The 16,715-nt window shown below is 44.8% G+C and overlaps 1 long non-coding RNA gene across 1 annotated transcript; it reads left to right on the plus strand.

The window, feature by feature from the left end:
- Window positions 1-1,993: 1,993 nt before the first annotated feature.
- Window positions 1,994-16,679, plus strand: LOC134415053 (uncharacterized). Its single transcript, XR_010026907.1, has 3 exons — window positions 1,994-2,228; window positions 6,138-6,333; window positions 13,346-16,679. It is a non-coding gene; the product is annotated as an uncharacterized LOC134415053 (long non-coding RNA).
- Window positions 16,680-16,715: the final 36 nt, after the last annotated feature.

Genomic DNA, 16,715 nt, shown 5'->3' on the forward strand with positions numbered 1-16,715 from the left:
AAGTGAAACAATTATTCCCGTTGCTTAAGGTATGGGCTGACAACATCAAAAGGGCTGATAATTAAAAATACAGTAATGTTTTCCCAAAGTCTCTCCACTCTTATTTCCTCTTTTGAGCTGCCTGGTCGGTGTTTTATGAAGTGTCATTTTATCAAGTTCTAAAAATACCTCCAGACTTGTTCGGGGCTGTCCCTGTCACCTACAGGACATTGAATCACTCTCTTTGCTTTAAAGGCACAAACCCTGCCTGGGCAAAGCCCTGGGGCAGGGAGACGTTTTGATGCATGTGCTCAGTGTTAACCATGCAAAAATTCCCCACAAGCCACAGTCTTGGAGTGCCTCATTCAAATGGGATTTGAGAGAAAAAAACAAAAACAAACAAACAAACAAAAAACCCCCAGACATTGGAAAAACTTAGAGGGCAATTATCCAAGTTCTGTAAAATGCATGTGTTTTCCTGAGAAGAAAATTTGGCAATCTTCTCTTAACTTTCTTGGGGTATAAACACCAAAGCTAAAAAAAATTTTAAAAGCTATAAATTAATTAACAGAGCTTTCAATGAAATAGTTGAACCAACTTGTCTCATAGCACAAACTCAACAGGTCTTTAAAAAGACAACAAAAAGTGTGTAAAATTCAGATTGTTCGACAGACAGTGAGCTCACCTCAGGGATGTCACACACACCCAGACACAAATCCACTAATCCAAGTTATGCCTCAGGCACAGAGAGAGGGGAGAAATTGGAAGCACTAAAAGCAGCAGGACAAAAAAAACCCAAAAAAACCAACCAGGACAAACCCCCAGCCTATGGAGACCTCTCCATGAGAGGAGGGCTTGGTGTCCCCACAGCCCTGCCAAGTGCCCAGCCCTTTTATCCAGGCACCTGCCCTGGGTTCACTATATGATGTCTTTATCCCCAATCATCTTGTTCTGTTTATGCTGAATAATAAGTTTTGCACCTTTAGGACTTGTTCCAGAGAGTGAAGGGGGGAGAGAAGAAGCAGCAGTTTGTTTTCAGACACTGCACTCACTCCTCCACATCCCTGCTCCTGACTGTGCTGTCTGTGGATGGACAGACAGTAGGACAGAGCTCTCCTTTGCTTTTAGTTAGTTTAGCTAGCTGAGGCAAAGAAGTTCCCTGGACTGTGGAGTTTTTTCCTTATCTTTGGAGCTGTTTAAACCTGCCCTGGCCTGAACACCCAGCAGAGCACCGGCAGCTGCATCTGTGGCCACCGGGCTGGGCCTGGGCCATGACATTTCTATCACTGATCAGAGACTGAGTGAGCTCAGCTACAGCCCATGGAGGGACTGTCTGAGTTTGTCATCTCTTTTAGAGCAGCAAGGGGTTTTATTGTTTAATATTGTTTAGGTTTTATTGTTTAATAAACAGGGTTTTTCCACTTTTCTCCAAGGAGGTATTTTCTCCCAGACTGGTTGTGAAGAGGGGCAAATTGAATTTGCTTTTCTAGAGGAGTCCCTCTGGGAGTTCTCTCCCAAATTTGCTCTGAACCAAGAGAGCACCCCACTGATACTGATGGATACCATGACACATTTTCTCAGCTCCTGGATTGGGAAAGACGCTGATAGCATCATCCATGATGGCATCATGATGGCACTGAGGGCGCCGGGCCAGCTCTGCTCTGCCAGGCCGCCTTGGCCACCTTCCCACCCGGCAGCCGTGCCCTGAGTCACCCGCCCGCCTTTCCCCAGCTGCAGGCACATCTGATGGCAGCCAGCCCTATCCAGGCCATCTCCCTGCCTGTGGAATGCCACCAGGCAGGGCTGGGGAGGCTGGCTCTGGTTTCTCCATGCTCAGGGTGATTTCTCCCACACGTGGCGTGCCTGCTCCGGTGGTGACAGAGGGCTGAGCTTGCCCAGCGTGGGCGTCCCATCCCCTTGCTCCTTGAGGGGTGAGTGATGTCCCATCCCCTCACTCCTTCCTGGAGTAAATAATCAACAGGGAGTGGCTCAGGGAAGCCTGGAGCTCAGACAAAGCCTGGAGCTCCATATGGAAAAGCATCGGTGGCACAGCAGGGTGAGGAAGCAGAACTGTTACTCTCCCGACCACACAAATTAAGGATTATAAATAAAAATTATGAAAGCCAAGAGAAGAGAATTTTTAATAGCTTGAGGATTCATCTGGACGCCCTGATTTTACTGTGCCCTGAAATAATCTGCTGGGTTGTGTGTCGCCAATATGGGTGTCCCATCCCCTCGCTCCTTGAGAGGTGAGTGATGTCCCATCCCCTCGCTCCTTCCTGGGGTAAATAATCAACAGGGAGTGGCTCAGGGAAGCCTGGAGATCCAACAAATCCATAGGGACAAGCACCGGTGGCACAGCGGGGTGAGGAAGCAGGACTGTTACTCTCCCAACCACATAAATTAGGGATTATAAATAAAAATGATGAAAGCCAAGAGAAGGGAATTTTTTAATAGCTTGAGGATTCATCTGGATGCCCTGAACTTACCCTGCCCTGAAATAATCCACTGGGTTGTGTGTCACTCACCCAGTTTATGACCTCTGGAAATTTGGGCAAAAAAAGAAGGAATTCCATACTTGCACCACCTCACCCAATTTGTATTTACAGAATTAAATACCAGGCTGGTGTTCTGTCCATCTCTGCCTAGAAGATTAGCAATTATTCCACATTTTCAAGAAGCCATATTGCAAACAGTCAGTTCTGCTAATTGCCTTAATTATTCACCCCCTGATTTAAATGCAAGTTTTTCAGCATACTGCTGGCGACTTAATTAATTATAATTAGGCACAGGTCACGTTTCAGATATATAATCTTTATAAATGATAGACAGATGAGTAAGGATAGGAATCCAGATCGCCAAACACAAGTTCAGCCCCCAATTAAAGAACCGTGCGCATCCCAAATTTAAATGCTGCATAATAATTATTTCTATAAATAATAGTATCTAGAGAAGGAGCTGATGACAGAGCTGTATCCCAATAATTAGGAATGACTCCAACTTTGTTTACTATTCCCTAGAGATGCATGCCTCTTGGTTTTGTTTTTAAATGACCAGCTCATCCAAACACCTCAGTGTAGGATATATATTCACAAATATCCACACTGTCAAATATTCAAATATTCAAACTGTCTCTTCAGCCACCTGCCCTGCAGAATTAACACCATCTCCCAGAAAAGTCATTCCTGGGTGGAAATAGTTTGTTGTCCCAGTAAGGAAACCAAAATATCAGCCAACAGCATGATGCATTTATTCTCAGAGCTTTTCTCTCCATTTTTGGTCCACCAAAAGCCATTTCTGGAATGTTTTTAGCTCAAAAAAAAAAGAAAAAAAAAGGTTAAATATGCTATATTTTTAAGTGAAACATACAGCATGTAACTCACTAAAGTGCATTCAACAGATGTTTAAAAGCTGTTGATTCAGATATTTTGCTATTTAATCACATTTTTATAAGGAAATATGTGATCATGCTATATCTCACATGATTGGCTGTTTTCCTATAATAAATTTTGATCCCTTACCCAACTGCAGTCCCATTTGGCAGATGACAGGAGGTCAGGAATTAATTATGTTCCTACTTCTACTGAAAATGAACAACTGGGTAGAGGAGAGGGACCTTGTTGGAGTCCTCAGGGAAAGAGAAATTTGAATTAACCAGGAACAGGGAGCAACACAGGGAAACAGGCTGCCAGTAACTATTGCTGGGCTTTAAACCAGTTTCCCACAGATGAAGAATAGGAGACACAATTCTCCAAATTTTTCTTCTCTTTGGACTGTTCCAGTCTCTTCAAGGTGCAACCCTTCCCTCAGAGCTGAGCTGAAAACGCTTCCACTGAAGTCACCTGTGTGGTTTGTCCCTCCAACACCGTTTTCCCCCAAGGTTTTTCATCACATCAGCCCCAGAATTCCAGGGATGTGACTCAGGGGACTCAGTCCTTCCTCCATCCCAGCTTTTGCACCTCCCACAGCCCCAAACACTCCTGCAGGACTTTGCTGCTTCTCCCACCTGAAAAAAGCCAAGCAGCTGGTGATGCACTGGGTTTCTTGTGGAGAGCACAGAAACTGGGTTTAAATAAAGGTGTCAGACAGCAGGCTGATTAGCTAGTTAGTCCTGTGCTAATTAATTCACCTCTCCTGTAAACCTTGGCTCAAAACCTGCCACTTATGTGGCACCAAGTACAAGCTATTCGTGCACTCCCCTGCCTTTTTAAACTCCTTGGAAAAGGAAGGGATTGCTTTCCTTGTGTAAAGCCCGACCTAAGAGTCCCCAGGCATGAAAACTGAGAGCCAGAGCACAAAGAAAACACAGGGCATAATTGGTAATTCGACCTTTGGAGCTTATGGGGAAGATTAGGGTTAAGAGCTTTACAAAGTTTGCTCTTGAATTCGCTGTTTACAAAAGATGCCAGAGAGATAAGCAGGGAAGATTTATTTTTGGAAACTCAGAGACAAAAGATGTGCAGGTCCCAAGTTCAACATTGCTAAGCTCATGCTTGAGGTTATTACCTGCATGATGAGTGTCACAAATATCACAAAACTGAATGGATCTCCTGTGCCACCACTAACAGGCATGGAAAATGCTCTATAAATATGTGATTGACCATCCATACTGAAATATCAGAAACTGGCAGGATTTAGGAGGTTACACTGAAATCCAGCAGGGAGAAAAGTGTCACTTTTCCCATTGGGATGTCAAGCATGAGGTCCTCATATTACTTACACACCTGGAATATATTTTTTTAAAAAGTTAAAGAAGGTGTTGAAACCCTAGTTGCTGAGAATTTTAGACTTTTTATACTAATAAACACTAACACCCAAGAAAACACTACATTTAACCCAAAACCATAAAAAACCCTTTAAAAATTAAATAATAAAATGAAGATTATAAATATATAATTTAAATAAATATATATCACATAATAAAAGCCTTCAAATTTAAAGTTTTAAAATATAATAATATATATAACAAAAAATATGTATAATTTAAAATTTTAAAAATTTTAAAGCAAAAACTAATCCTTCCTCTTTACCTTGTTCTTCACCTTGTTCTTCACCTTCTTCTTCACCATCTTCTTCATAAATTTAAATTATATTGTATAATTAAACAAAAATAATCTACATTACAAATAATTAATTATTAAATTAAAAATAAGAATAATTTAAATGTAATTTCTTAATTAAACAATTTATCCTGAAAAAATTTGCTTCAAAAATGCAACTCCATTTTATAATTTATTAATAAAATACTCTACAACTCACAACTTATAAAACTATAAAATAAATAAAAACTAACAGACATCTAAACCGAACAAAAAATACCATCTCAAACATTTAATCCCAACCTTAAAAAAAAAGAAAAAAAAACACAAGAAGGCATTGATGGTATTCCTGAAAAAGGTGTGTGATTCACCCTCTAGGCATGGATGGGTGCCCATTTTCCATGACTGATCGCTCATTCCTGGCAAGATCTGGCAAAGCCAAGTATCAATAGCAGTGGCCATTTGCCAAATGGGCTCCCAAGTGAAACTGCCAGCTCATTAATTAATGGAACTGGAATAGCCTTCAGAGAGACAGGACTTTCAGTCACTCCTTACCTCCTTTGGGGAAAGGCTTTTCATCAGGGCTCATGGTGACAGGACAAGGGGGAATGGGCTCAAGATGAAGGAGGGCAGGGTTGGATTGGATATTAGGAAAAACCTCTCTATTGTAAGATTGGGGAGGCTCTGGCACAGGGTACCCAGAGAATTTGGGGACTCCCCATCCCTGGAAGGGTCCAAGGCCAGGTGGGACAAGGTTTGGAGCAGCCCAGGACAGTGGAAGGTGTCCCTGCCATGGCAGGACGTGGAAATTGATGGCAATTAAAGACCCTTCCAACCTAAACCATTCCATAATTCCCCACTTCTGTGATTCTAGGAATGTTCCCTATTTGGCATTTCCACTAAAGACCCTTCCAATCTAAAACATTCCATAATTCCCCACTTTTGTGATTCTAGGAATGTTCCCCTTTGGCATTTGGCATTTCCGTTAAAGACCCTTTCAACCAAAACCATTCCATAATTCTCTACTTCTCTGATTCTAGGAATGTTTCCATTTTGCATTTCCATTAAAGACCCTCCCAGCCTAAACCACTCCATAACTCCGCATTTCTGTGATTCTAGGAATGTTCCCCTTTGTGGGAGTCACCCAGCCCCACCATTTGTAGGCTTGGAGCAGATTTCAGGCTGATCCTCAAGGGTTGTGCTCTTCAGGCAACACTGAGACAGCAGCACAGGTCTGTCACACCTCAGCAAACATCCCCACAGGAGAACTGGCTCGGGCAGAGCCCAAGGAGGGCTGAACAACCCCTGAATTGAGGTAAATGCTACACCTCACCACAGCAGCACGTCCCTCTGCCAGCAGGAGAGCAAATGATGCTGAGCCTTGGAGGGCCTTATCTCATCTCTAATAACACACAAATTCTTATCTCCAGCCTGGTAACATGTGAGCCCTGATCAAAGGTTCCTGTTAACAGCATTTATTTCTGGTGTGATTCTCTGGAAACAAATACAGTCGAGCCCACGTTTCTTGCCTTTATCTCTGTGGGGGCACGAGGTCTGGTGTCTTTTATCTGCTCTGCTGCCTCTTATTTCTGAGATGTGTAAGAACTTTATTTCCCTCAGAACAGGAGATCCTTCCTAGCTTCAGTTAAAATTGACCAAATGGTTCAAAAGTTGTTTGGGGGAAACAGGAAGCCAGAACAAAAAAAAAAACAAAAAATCCTGAGTGACTTTGTGACTCCCATTTCCTTCAGCTCAACCCAAGCTAAAACACATCCTTGCAGAGAAAAAAAGAATCCCTGGAATAATCACTTGGTAAACAAACTTTTTCTTTAGGGATGTGCTCCTTTCAAGGGAATACACACAGAGGTGGGAGAAGGGAATATCCTAGAAAAACTAAATTCCTTTAGGTGTTTTCAACGTGCCTGAAACAGCAAAAGGAGTGGAGTGTGCTCATTTAAAATCCCTGCACCTCTCCCTCAGCAAGTAAACTCTCCACTGGAGCATGTAACAACACAGGATACAGAGACCTAAGGAAAGTGAGGGAAGGTTTTAATGTCAGAATATCAGCTGTGGGAAGCCAATGCACTGCTAAGGATTCATGGGACATTTTCTACATAATCCTCAAGGGGGGTTTTGGTTGGTTTTTTTCTTGTTGTTTGGTTTTTGGTGTGTTTTTTTGTCATTGTTGTTTGGTTGGGGTGGGGTTTTGTTGTTGTTGTTGTTGCTTTTGTTGGTTTTGGGTAGGTTTTTGGGGCTTTTTTTGGTTTATTACAAGAGGATGGTGCTACTTCATTAATGCTGAGCTTTATGGGTTAGAGTCCGGGAAGTCCCATTCTGGAAGCATCATCTGTCCCTCTGTGCTGGCTCTGAGAGGCCCCTCCAGGGCTGGGCCCAGTTCTGCTCCTGCAGGAGAGCCCTGGAGGGGCTGGAGCGTGTCCAGGGCAGGGAACGGAGCTGGGCAGGGGCTGGAGCCCCAGCAGGGGCTGAGGGAGCTGGAAGGGGCTGAGGCTGGAGCAAAGGAGGCTCAGGGGCCCTCGTGGCTCTGCACAAGTCCCTGCCAGGAGGGCACAGCCGGGGGGGTCGGGCTCTGCTGCCAGGGAACAGGGACAGGAGCAGAGGGAGCGGCCTCAGGCTGGGCCAGGGCAGGCTCAGCTGGGACAGCAGCAGCAATTTGCCCATGGAAAGGGAGCTCAGGCCTTGGCAGGGGCTGCCCAGGGAGCTTTGCAGTGCCCATCCCTGCAGGTGTCCCCTGGAGGTGGCACTGAGTGCTCTGGGCTGGGGACAGGGTGCCCATGGGGCACAGCTGGCACTGCATGGGCTGGGAGAGCTTTGCCAGCCTAAATGATTCTACAATTAGGACTAAATTCAAAAAGATCTTACAGCTCATCCAGTCCCACCCCTCCCACGGACAGGGACACCTTCCACTGTCCCGGGCTGCTCCAAGCCCCAGCCTGGCCTTGGCCACTTCCAGCCACAGCTGCTGAGGGCAGAAAGCAAGCTGATAAACAAAAATCACACCACCAATTTCTATGAAAATGTGTCTTTTCAATCGTGTATTTTTTGACTCCTTTCCATTCCTCTGATGGTCCAAGTTTTACCAACCATGAGCCCAGCCTGCTTCAAGTCTTGCTCCTTTCCTCAGTCTCTTGGGCCTAATATTTGATAATTTGGGCATCAGGCACAGCTGGTACTCCATGGGCTGGGAGGGCTTTTCCAGCCTCAGGGATTCTGGGATTCTGTGATTCACAACTCTGCCCCAAATGTGTTTGGTGTTTGGGAGCTGCAGCAAAAGCTCTGCCAGTTTGAGGCAGGGCTGCAAACTGCAAAAACATTGGGAACAGACAGAGGGTCCAAGTCCAGGGAATGGGTATTTAAGGATAATTGCCACCCATAAACCCTGGCACACGCTGGGTCTAGGTTCCCAGAAATGCCAGGTTATTGGGAAAGCACAGAAGGAATTTAAGGAAGGTGAGATCAATATCCCTATGTCTAAAAATCTGTTCAGTTTCTTTCCTGCCTGGCCAAAGTGTGTGTTCCCCTGAGATAAGAGTTGCACACAACTCCAGTTTCTCCTTGGTTTACTCAGGAGCACTAAAACAATACAGGTTCTGCTCCAAGAAATCCAATGGGGATCAGCAGAGCTCCCCTGCACAGCACCTGAGAGTGTATTGCCTCCAAAGTTTAATTTCCATGCAGAGTGAAAGCTGGGATGTGAGGGCCAATTACTTATCACATTACTAAAAAAGAAACTGAATTATTGCCATAAAGTTCATAGCAAAATCTATATTCTATATAATTTAAAGACTTCTGGGCAACCCTCAGCTTACTTTCTGAATCGGCCACGTTAAGAAAACCAGATTGCACTGAGACAAAGGAGAGAGACTGCACTGCAGGAAAGAAATGAACAATGTTCAGTTTATTTCACTCCTAATTAAAAGATTTCCAATGCTGGGAGAAGCAGCAATGAAGTGCTGTGGCTGCTTATCTGCCCCAGGCCAGAGAGCAATCCACTTCACACCTGGGAGTGAGCAGTGACTCCAGAAATCTCAGTGCTGTCAGCAGGACAGCTCAGCCATGGAAACACTCATCTCCTGCGAGGAGAGAAGCACATCTGGCCCACAGAGGGGAGGGAATTCATGCCACTGGGGAAGCCTCTGCATGGAGATCTGTGTGGAGAGGAACTGCTCACAGCACTCTCTCCCTCCGCTTGATGCGTCCAGGGCTCCACCAAAACCCGCTGTTTGTGAAAAAGACAACTCAAAGTGAAGACATGCTTTTAAACATTTAAAATAAGATTTAAAAAAGCAAAAAGAATACAAGGGTTTGATCAATCACATCTTGGGTTTACTTTGTTTGTTGGGTTTTTTTTCAAAATACAATTCACAAAGGGTTTTTTTGAGGCTGACTTTGTTGCTCCTAGGGGAGGAAATAGCCCTATGCCTAAGGTCCAGCAGATTCTCATGGGCTAAGGAAATGATTTCCCCTTGTTTAATGCCAGCCTGGCACAGCCTGTGCCCCTCAGAGTGTTTGCTGGCAGTGCCACCAGTCCTGTGTGTCACTAAGCTGCTGCTGAGTGCTTGCAGCATCCAGGCTTCACACAGGACCAGGTGGCCACAGTGCACAGGGACATGTGGCCACAGGAGTGGCCCTGTCACACCCTGCAGGAATGTCTGTTCTGCTGGGAGCATGAGCAAGGCAAGGGGACCACAGTGCTCTGGGGGGAACAAGACTCATGGGTTGGCCCCAGCTGGATACTGGTGTGGGATATCACACCTATAACCCAGCCCACCCCAAAAAAGTGAATTATTTCACACTCCAAATACAGAATTTGCTTCCTAGGGTTGATCAACACAACTAAGTTCACTTTTTTTCTCTGCTAATAATAGCCTGTGAAACCAGGATTGTTCCCAAGAACTTGGTACACAGCATATGTCTTATGTTCTCCACAAATATTAAACATTCCCCCGCCCATCCCTTCCATACTTCTCCCTCATTTGCTGCTGTGACAAAGATATTCTTTAATGAATCTCAATGACTCATCCCAAATGTTGTTTTTTTGAATTGTGATAAGCACTAGACAGGGTGACTAATGGCCTGTGTGCAACACCTAGACAACGTGAGCAATTCCTTGTTTGCCCAAACCATATTAGATACTGATAACAGATACAGGCATTGCACCTGCTCCATTGTAAAAAAGGAAAAAGCAAGCAGGACAGATAGAGCAACTGCTGCTTGTATTTGTACAAAGTGAATTTATCTTGTCAGTGTTCCAGAGAACGTATGTTGGAGCTGCTCTAAAGCTCTTTGCTCCTGTAAAAATGACTAATTTGACATTGTGCCCCTGGGGAAGTAAAAGCAGAAACTCAGCCAGCTTGGCTGGGATGGAACTGAGCTTCCCAGGGATGGCTGTGAATGAAACACAGGCAGTTTTCCAAGTCTGCCAATGTGGGCACCAGTGGACACAACCATTTTCTCATCCACTTATAGTTCAACCTGGCATTGCCTCTGCTTTTCCTACTTCTGTGGGAGTAGGGCTGGATTCCCTCATGGAGAGGCCTGGACAGCCTTCCAGCAGGAGAGGAGGTCAATCAAACAGGATGTAGATGTGACATATGGGTTATTTCAGTCAAAGTCAAACAGGATGTAGATGTGACATATGGATTATTTTAGTCAAAATCACTCAATAGATGAATTTTTGCTCCAGACACTTCAGGCTGAGATCGTCAACACGCAGTGGGGTGGATGCTGCTCACTACAGTGCTCTACTCCTGAATTTTTGCTTGGGTCAGGAGAGAAGCCACCAACTTCTCCCTCACTCTTAGAACTTAGAAACACACATCCCAGTAGAATCCCAGAATTATTTAGTTGGAAAAGACTTCCAAGATCATTGACCCATCCCCACTTTGTCCCTAGCTTAGAGCACTGAGTGCCACATCCAGGCCTTCCTTGGACACCTCCAGGGATGAGGACTACAAACCTCCAAAGCTTAACAGCCCTTCAGTGCAGAAATTCCTCCTGAAGTCCAACCTGAGCCTCCCCTGGGACAGCCTGTGGCAACTTCCTCTTGTCCTGTCCCTGTTCCTTGGGAGCAGAGCCTGACTCCCCCTGGCTGTCCCCTCCTGGCAGGACTTGTGCAGAGCCACAAGGGCCCCCCTGAGCCTCCTTTGCTCCAGGCTAAACAACCCCAGCTCCCTCAGGTCCCAACACGCAGCACCTGCCCGGAATGAATTTCAAGATATTGTGTAAACAGAGATATTCTTATTCACTGACCACAGAGAGAGTCACTGCTGTGCTTTTAGTGAGGCTGTGTCCTTGCACTGAACATGCAGTAAGAGGGATCCATGGGTGAAATGATGGCAAAAGGAATCAAGTGATTAGAAACGACTCTGTTCTCACTTTCAGTGCCACGAGTTCTGCCACTGCCCTGCACTTGGCTTGCACAGACAAAAATCATTGAGGGGAAAAAGAGAAGTGGGAGGTGAGGGATTAATCACAGAATATCCTGAGGTGGTAGGGACCCACAAGGAATATTAAAGTACAGCTTTTTGCCCTGCCTAGATCCCCAATAGTCCCACCCTGGGCATCCCTGTCCAAAGGCTCCTGGAGCTCTGATAGCCTTAGGGCTGTGACCATTCCCTGCCCAGCACCCTCTGGGGGAGGAACCTTTCCCTAAAATCCAACCTAAATGCCCCCTGGCCCAGCTCCAGCCAGGTTCCTGTCCCTGTCCCTCTCCCAGAGCTCAGAGCTGTCCCTCAGGAGGAGCTGCAGCCCCAGGGAGCTCTGCCCTCAGTGTCCTCTGCTCCAGCTGAAAGAGAATGAAGTCAGCTGAGAATAATAAAGAAGGCAAAAAGAAAACATAAAAGATGAACAAATTCTACAATGCCAAGGCTCAAGCCCTGACACACAGTGGAATATGTCAGCATGGAAAATAATAATCTTAAGTCAGTGTTCCAAAAATATTCCCGGAGCTCACAGGGACAGTTCCCACTTAGAGAAGCACAAGAGCAGCAGTGACAGAGCTCTGAGCCACGGGCTCTCACACTCTGTGCTGTGAACATCATTATCTACACACCTAGGGCTAAGGCAAAGTTTTTAAACAGCTGTCACACCTTATCTAAGTGCCAGCACACAACTTTAGCAGCTATGGAACAACGATGCCAAACTCCTCTACTTTTTGGTGCGAGGGGGAGGAAAAAAGAGGCCCACACCCAGCAAGATGAATTCCTGCCCTCGCTGCACTGAAGGGCACATCACAGTGATTAGTGAGCTGACCAGGAGAATCACAAGCTTGTGCACAAGCAAAGTAATCCTTAAATGAAACCAGCAGGGAATAAAAGAAAAAGCTCTGCTGCTAAAGGAAGCTCAAACATACTTTTTTGAGCCCAGTCATCCAAGTGCAATTATTAAGCTCTGTTGTTTCTGAATACACTTGGCCTTAAAATATTAACATGTGCTTTTTGTTTTATGCCTCAGACTGCATGAAATGAATTAAATAGACCCAAAATGGTATGAGCAATCTCTCAAGCACTAACTAGTTTAACAACTAATCTTCTGCTTTAGTATGAAAGGTAAAGGTTTAGTTTTTCAATCATATGAGGCATCATCCTACAGTTCATGTGTTAGGCATCTCTCCTGTCCACTGGCAACATTATTTGAGGCATGCCTGCAACATTTTCACTTAATTAAAAAAAAACCCAACAAGCAGATGCTTAACCACTTCAAATTTTTATATTTTATGCAGCTGGGAGTTCACCTGACTTTTTTGAGAGTTATGAAGGTGAAACTTTAAGGGCAAAAGGTAGCAATATCTGCTGCTGCTCAAACTTTGACACAGTATTTATTTATATTTTTTCTGGGCAGTAATTAGCCGTGTTGGTTTGCATGTGCTCAGAGTAATGACACACACACACAAATAACACTGCACTTTGTGACTCACTGCCATGCCTTCGCAGAAATTACCTTGCTCACACTCTGTGCCCCAAACACCGTGGGGAGAACTCTCCAGTGGGGACAGCCAAGCCTTGTTTTGTTTTAGCTGAACAATTTATTTCAGTGAACAATCCATGTCTGACTGAAAAGCCGTCCAACACCCCCCCCTTCTCCCCCCAAACCTGTATAAATATTTTGTTTCAGCTGAGTTTGAATGGCAGAGTAAATGAGTTTCATCCTTTGTTTCAACCATAACAGTGCCTTGTTTGAAGTTGCTATTTCAAGCTGGGAGAGCTGGGCCTTTATTTTTCAAAGATGTTATTTCCTGAGACCCTTCACTCTGTGAACTTAGAGCCGGCCGCCACCACTGGAGCTTCATTGTTAATTGTCTTTTTTAGGGGCACAAATATACAGCCTTTCCTTTCAAATTCAGGATGCCTCTGTTTATTTATGCTGCCGAATGCAAACTCTTTGGAGGAGGCATCCCTGGAGCACTGGGAGGAGGTGCAGGGCTCTTCTGGATACCATGAGAGCCCACCAGGCATTTTTGGGGCTCCCAGCAAAGGGCTGCTCCCTCCAGGAGAAGGGAGGGAGAAGAGGAGGAGAAGGAGGAGAAGGAACACGTGCACCCCAAACCTCCTGAGGCAGAGGAGCTGAGCCAACATGCAGATGAGGGACAGCACAGCACGAGAGGGATTTTCACTGCCCTGTGTGTCCCTGTGTGGCGCAAGAGGAATTCTGGAGGAGTAAGTCACAGCTGCTCTGTCTGAGCTGCAATGCAGCCCTGCCACATACCTGCCTCCTCACATTCCCCCTCCACGCTCCAAACCTCGGCATTTTTAGCATCTTGTTCCCCCTCTTTGCTGTCCCCAGTGAGAAGATGGTGTGCAGGCAGCAGTGAAGCCTTTCCCTGACCATCAGCTGCTGCCCTTCAGCCCTGCAGCTGCTCAGATCAGAAATATGGGGCCAAATAATCCCCTTGGACAGCCATCCATTGGCCAGGTACTTCAAAATAATCTAAATGGCTCCTTTACCTAAATTCATTACAAGAAAGTAACTCTTCTGCTTATTTCTGAGGCACTGTTGCAGAGAAAGGCAGCAAAAAAAACCAGAACTCACTTTCAGCATAGGTCCCCATTAAAACAAAAAAATTATGATCAAGAAGGACTGAAAAAAAGTCTTAACTATGTAGATTACCACAGAAAAGAGTACTTTGGAATGTTTCTTTCTTTATCAGTTTTTTTTTCCTTTTCCCTTCCTAGCTTCTTCACTCTTGAGCACCATAGCTAGTTTTCCTCCACTCCTACAAAAAACCAAAAAACAAACAAAACAAAACAAAACAACCTGAAAATATCAGAAAAAAATATCTCAGACGATTGCAGCTAGATGCTGATTCAATTATCCTTCAATTGATACCTAACTCCCCCTTTTGTCTCTGGCTCACCGTGTGCCAAAACACACAGGAATAAAACCACAGAAAATTGTGAGGACAGACAATTCCTAAAATAGAACCAAACACACGGGCACAAAACAAAAACCAAGCCAAACCTATTTTTTTCCTTTGACTCTCTGAGCTAATGATGTGACAGTTTGGAAATGAGCCATGCAGAGGGGACAGAGAATTAAAGAGGAACTTGGACTGGAGAGGAAAGTTTCAGCTCTGTGCTCTGACCTGCTGGGCTTTGGCCACTCCAGATCAGAGACTCCCCCAGGTGAAGCTTTCACTCACACTGGGAATATTCATTCCCAAATGTCGAATTGGCATTTTCCCTGCTGCCTCTGTGCACCTCTGGAGGAGCCTGGCTCTCCCTTTGCTCCAACCTCCCATTAAGGAGTTGAAATTAGCAATGAGATTCCCCATTAGCCTGCTTTTCTCCAAACTAATGAAACCCAGCTCCCCCAGCCCCTCCTCATACATCATCCAGCCCACTGAGCACAAACCACTTCTAATGAAGTCTATTTCTACACTAACAATAAGTAAAATTTAATGAACTTAAATACTCTTACATAAGAAGAACTGCTCTAAAAATACAACCTTTCAATAGAGCAAAATGTGGCCAGGTTAACAATTTTGCTCTGGGTCCCAGAATGTTAATTTAGCAAGAAATAAATAACTCCCAGCCTTTCATCTTATCTTTCTGACAGATGTTTCCCCTATAAAAAGGGTGTCATAATTGTTTTTGTCAGTGTTATAATTAAAATTGCTATGCAGCTGACATACAGTTTTTAATGGTTTCCCCTAGGATTATAGCAGATGTTGCCTTATTAGATCAGGGCTCTCCTGGAGTAAGAAATGTCATTGGCATAATCAAGACACATCTTTAAGCCTCTCAAAGTAGACTGTCACAATTTTCCCAGTAACATTTGACCCTAAGGGATGAAATATATCCTGCTTTTCTACGGAGAAAGTTTTCTGAGGAGTTTGAAAGAAACACTGACAAAAAAAAAAAAAAATCCAGTTTTTTCTACAGCCAGAAATAGCTGGAAGATACAGGAGGGAGCCCTGACAACTGCACCAGCAAGGCCAAAGAAACTGTGGCTTTTTAATGGCAAAAATATTCACAGGCAAAGGTAAAGAATCAGCTAAAATCTGGTGAGGAGCTGCAAAATAGCAGTTACTGGGCTCTTATTATAGGAAAAGTTACAACCCAATGACACAAGTGTTTTTAAATAAAGCAAGGTGGAAGAGCAAGCTTGATTCTAAGGGCAGTTTGGATCCCTGGTGTTCACTGCAAACCCGGGGAAGCCAAGGGGGAAGCAAGAGGAAAGGGTGGCTCCAATGGTCAGCCAGCTGGGAAGGGCACATGGGTCCCTTGTCTGCAGGCACACAAAGTGTTTAATATCATAAAATAAATAAATAATATCATAAATAAACAATATCATAAATAAATAATACCATAAACAAATAATTTGTAGGTGATTTCGCAAGAGAATCAGGCAAGTTAGGTGGTTCCAAACTAAAAAAAGCCACCCAGTCCTGCTTGTCCACAAAATCAGGGGGAACTCACTTGGACAAAATAAATCCAGCAGAAAGTAACTTTACATTTTGGTGTCACCGAGCTCCTTGCAATTTTCCAAGGGCCACCAAATTTATTTTTTTTTTCCCCAAGGTGTGAGGAACGCCAACTCTGTTTCACAGGCTGCAGCGTCAGGATTCGCAGGCTGCGGCTTCGCCGTGCTGCATCCCGTTTTATATTAAGAACTCCCCAAAATAATTGCGGAAGGTGCGACATGACATAATCCCTGAAGTTCCACAGCACCCAGTGTCGCAGTTTGCTGGGGAAAATCACAGAATCAGGGTGGAAAAGATGGCTTGAGAGCATCTTGAGAGTCCAACTTTTGACAGTGCACCAAACCGTGGCACCGAGTGCTGAGCACCTCCAGGGATGGTGACTCCACCATCTAATGCCTTAATCAGCCTTTCTGTGAAGAAATTCATTCTTCAAGAAATAGTACAAATAGACTATTTCCATTTGTAATTTTAGGGGTTAACGCTCCTAATCTCACCCATCTCGACCAGAGGCGTTAATTAAAAAACAAGCATGGAAAAAGTCCAGCATGAATTAACTCACGTATAGCCAGGGAGTGGGGAGGAAACAAAATGAAAAAACCAACATCCGTCTGTCGGAATGACATAAAACACCTTTTTTTTCCCCCCACTTTTCCTCCCCGAGCCGCTCTCAGCATCCCCAGCGCTGGCGGAGCGCGGCTGTGCCGGTACCAGCGACGACAACAAGCGGAGGGGCCGGGCTTGAGGGAGGCGGGTCC

Source organism: Melospiza melodia, chromosome 2, assembly GCF_035770615.1.
Source record: "Melospiza melodia melodia isolate bMelMel2 chromosome 2, bMelMel2.pri, whole genome shotgun sequence".
Taxonomy (NCBI): Eukaryota; Metazoa; Chordata; class Aves; order Passeriformes; family Passerellidae; genus Melospiza; species Melospiza melodia.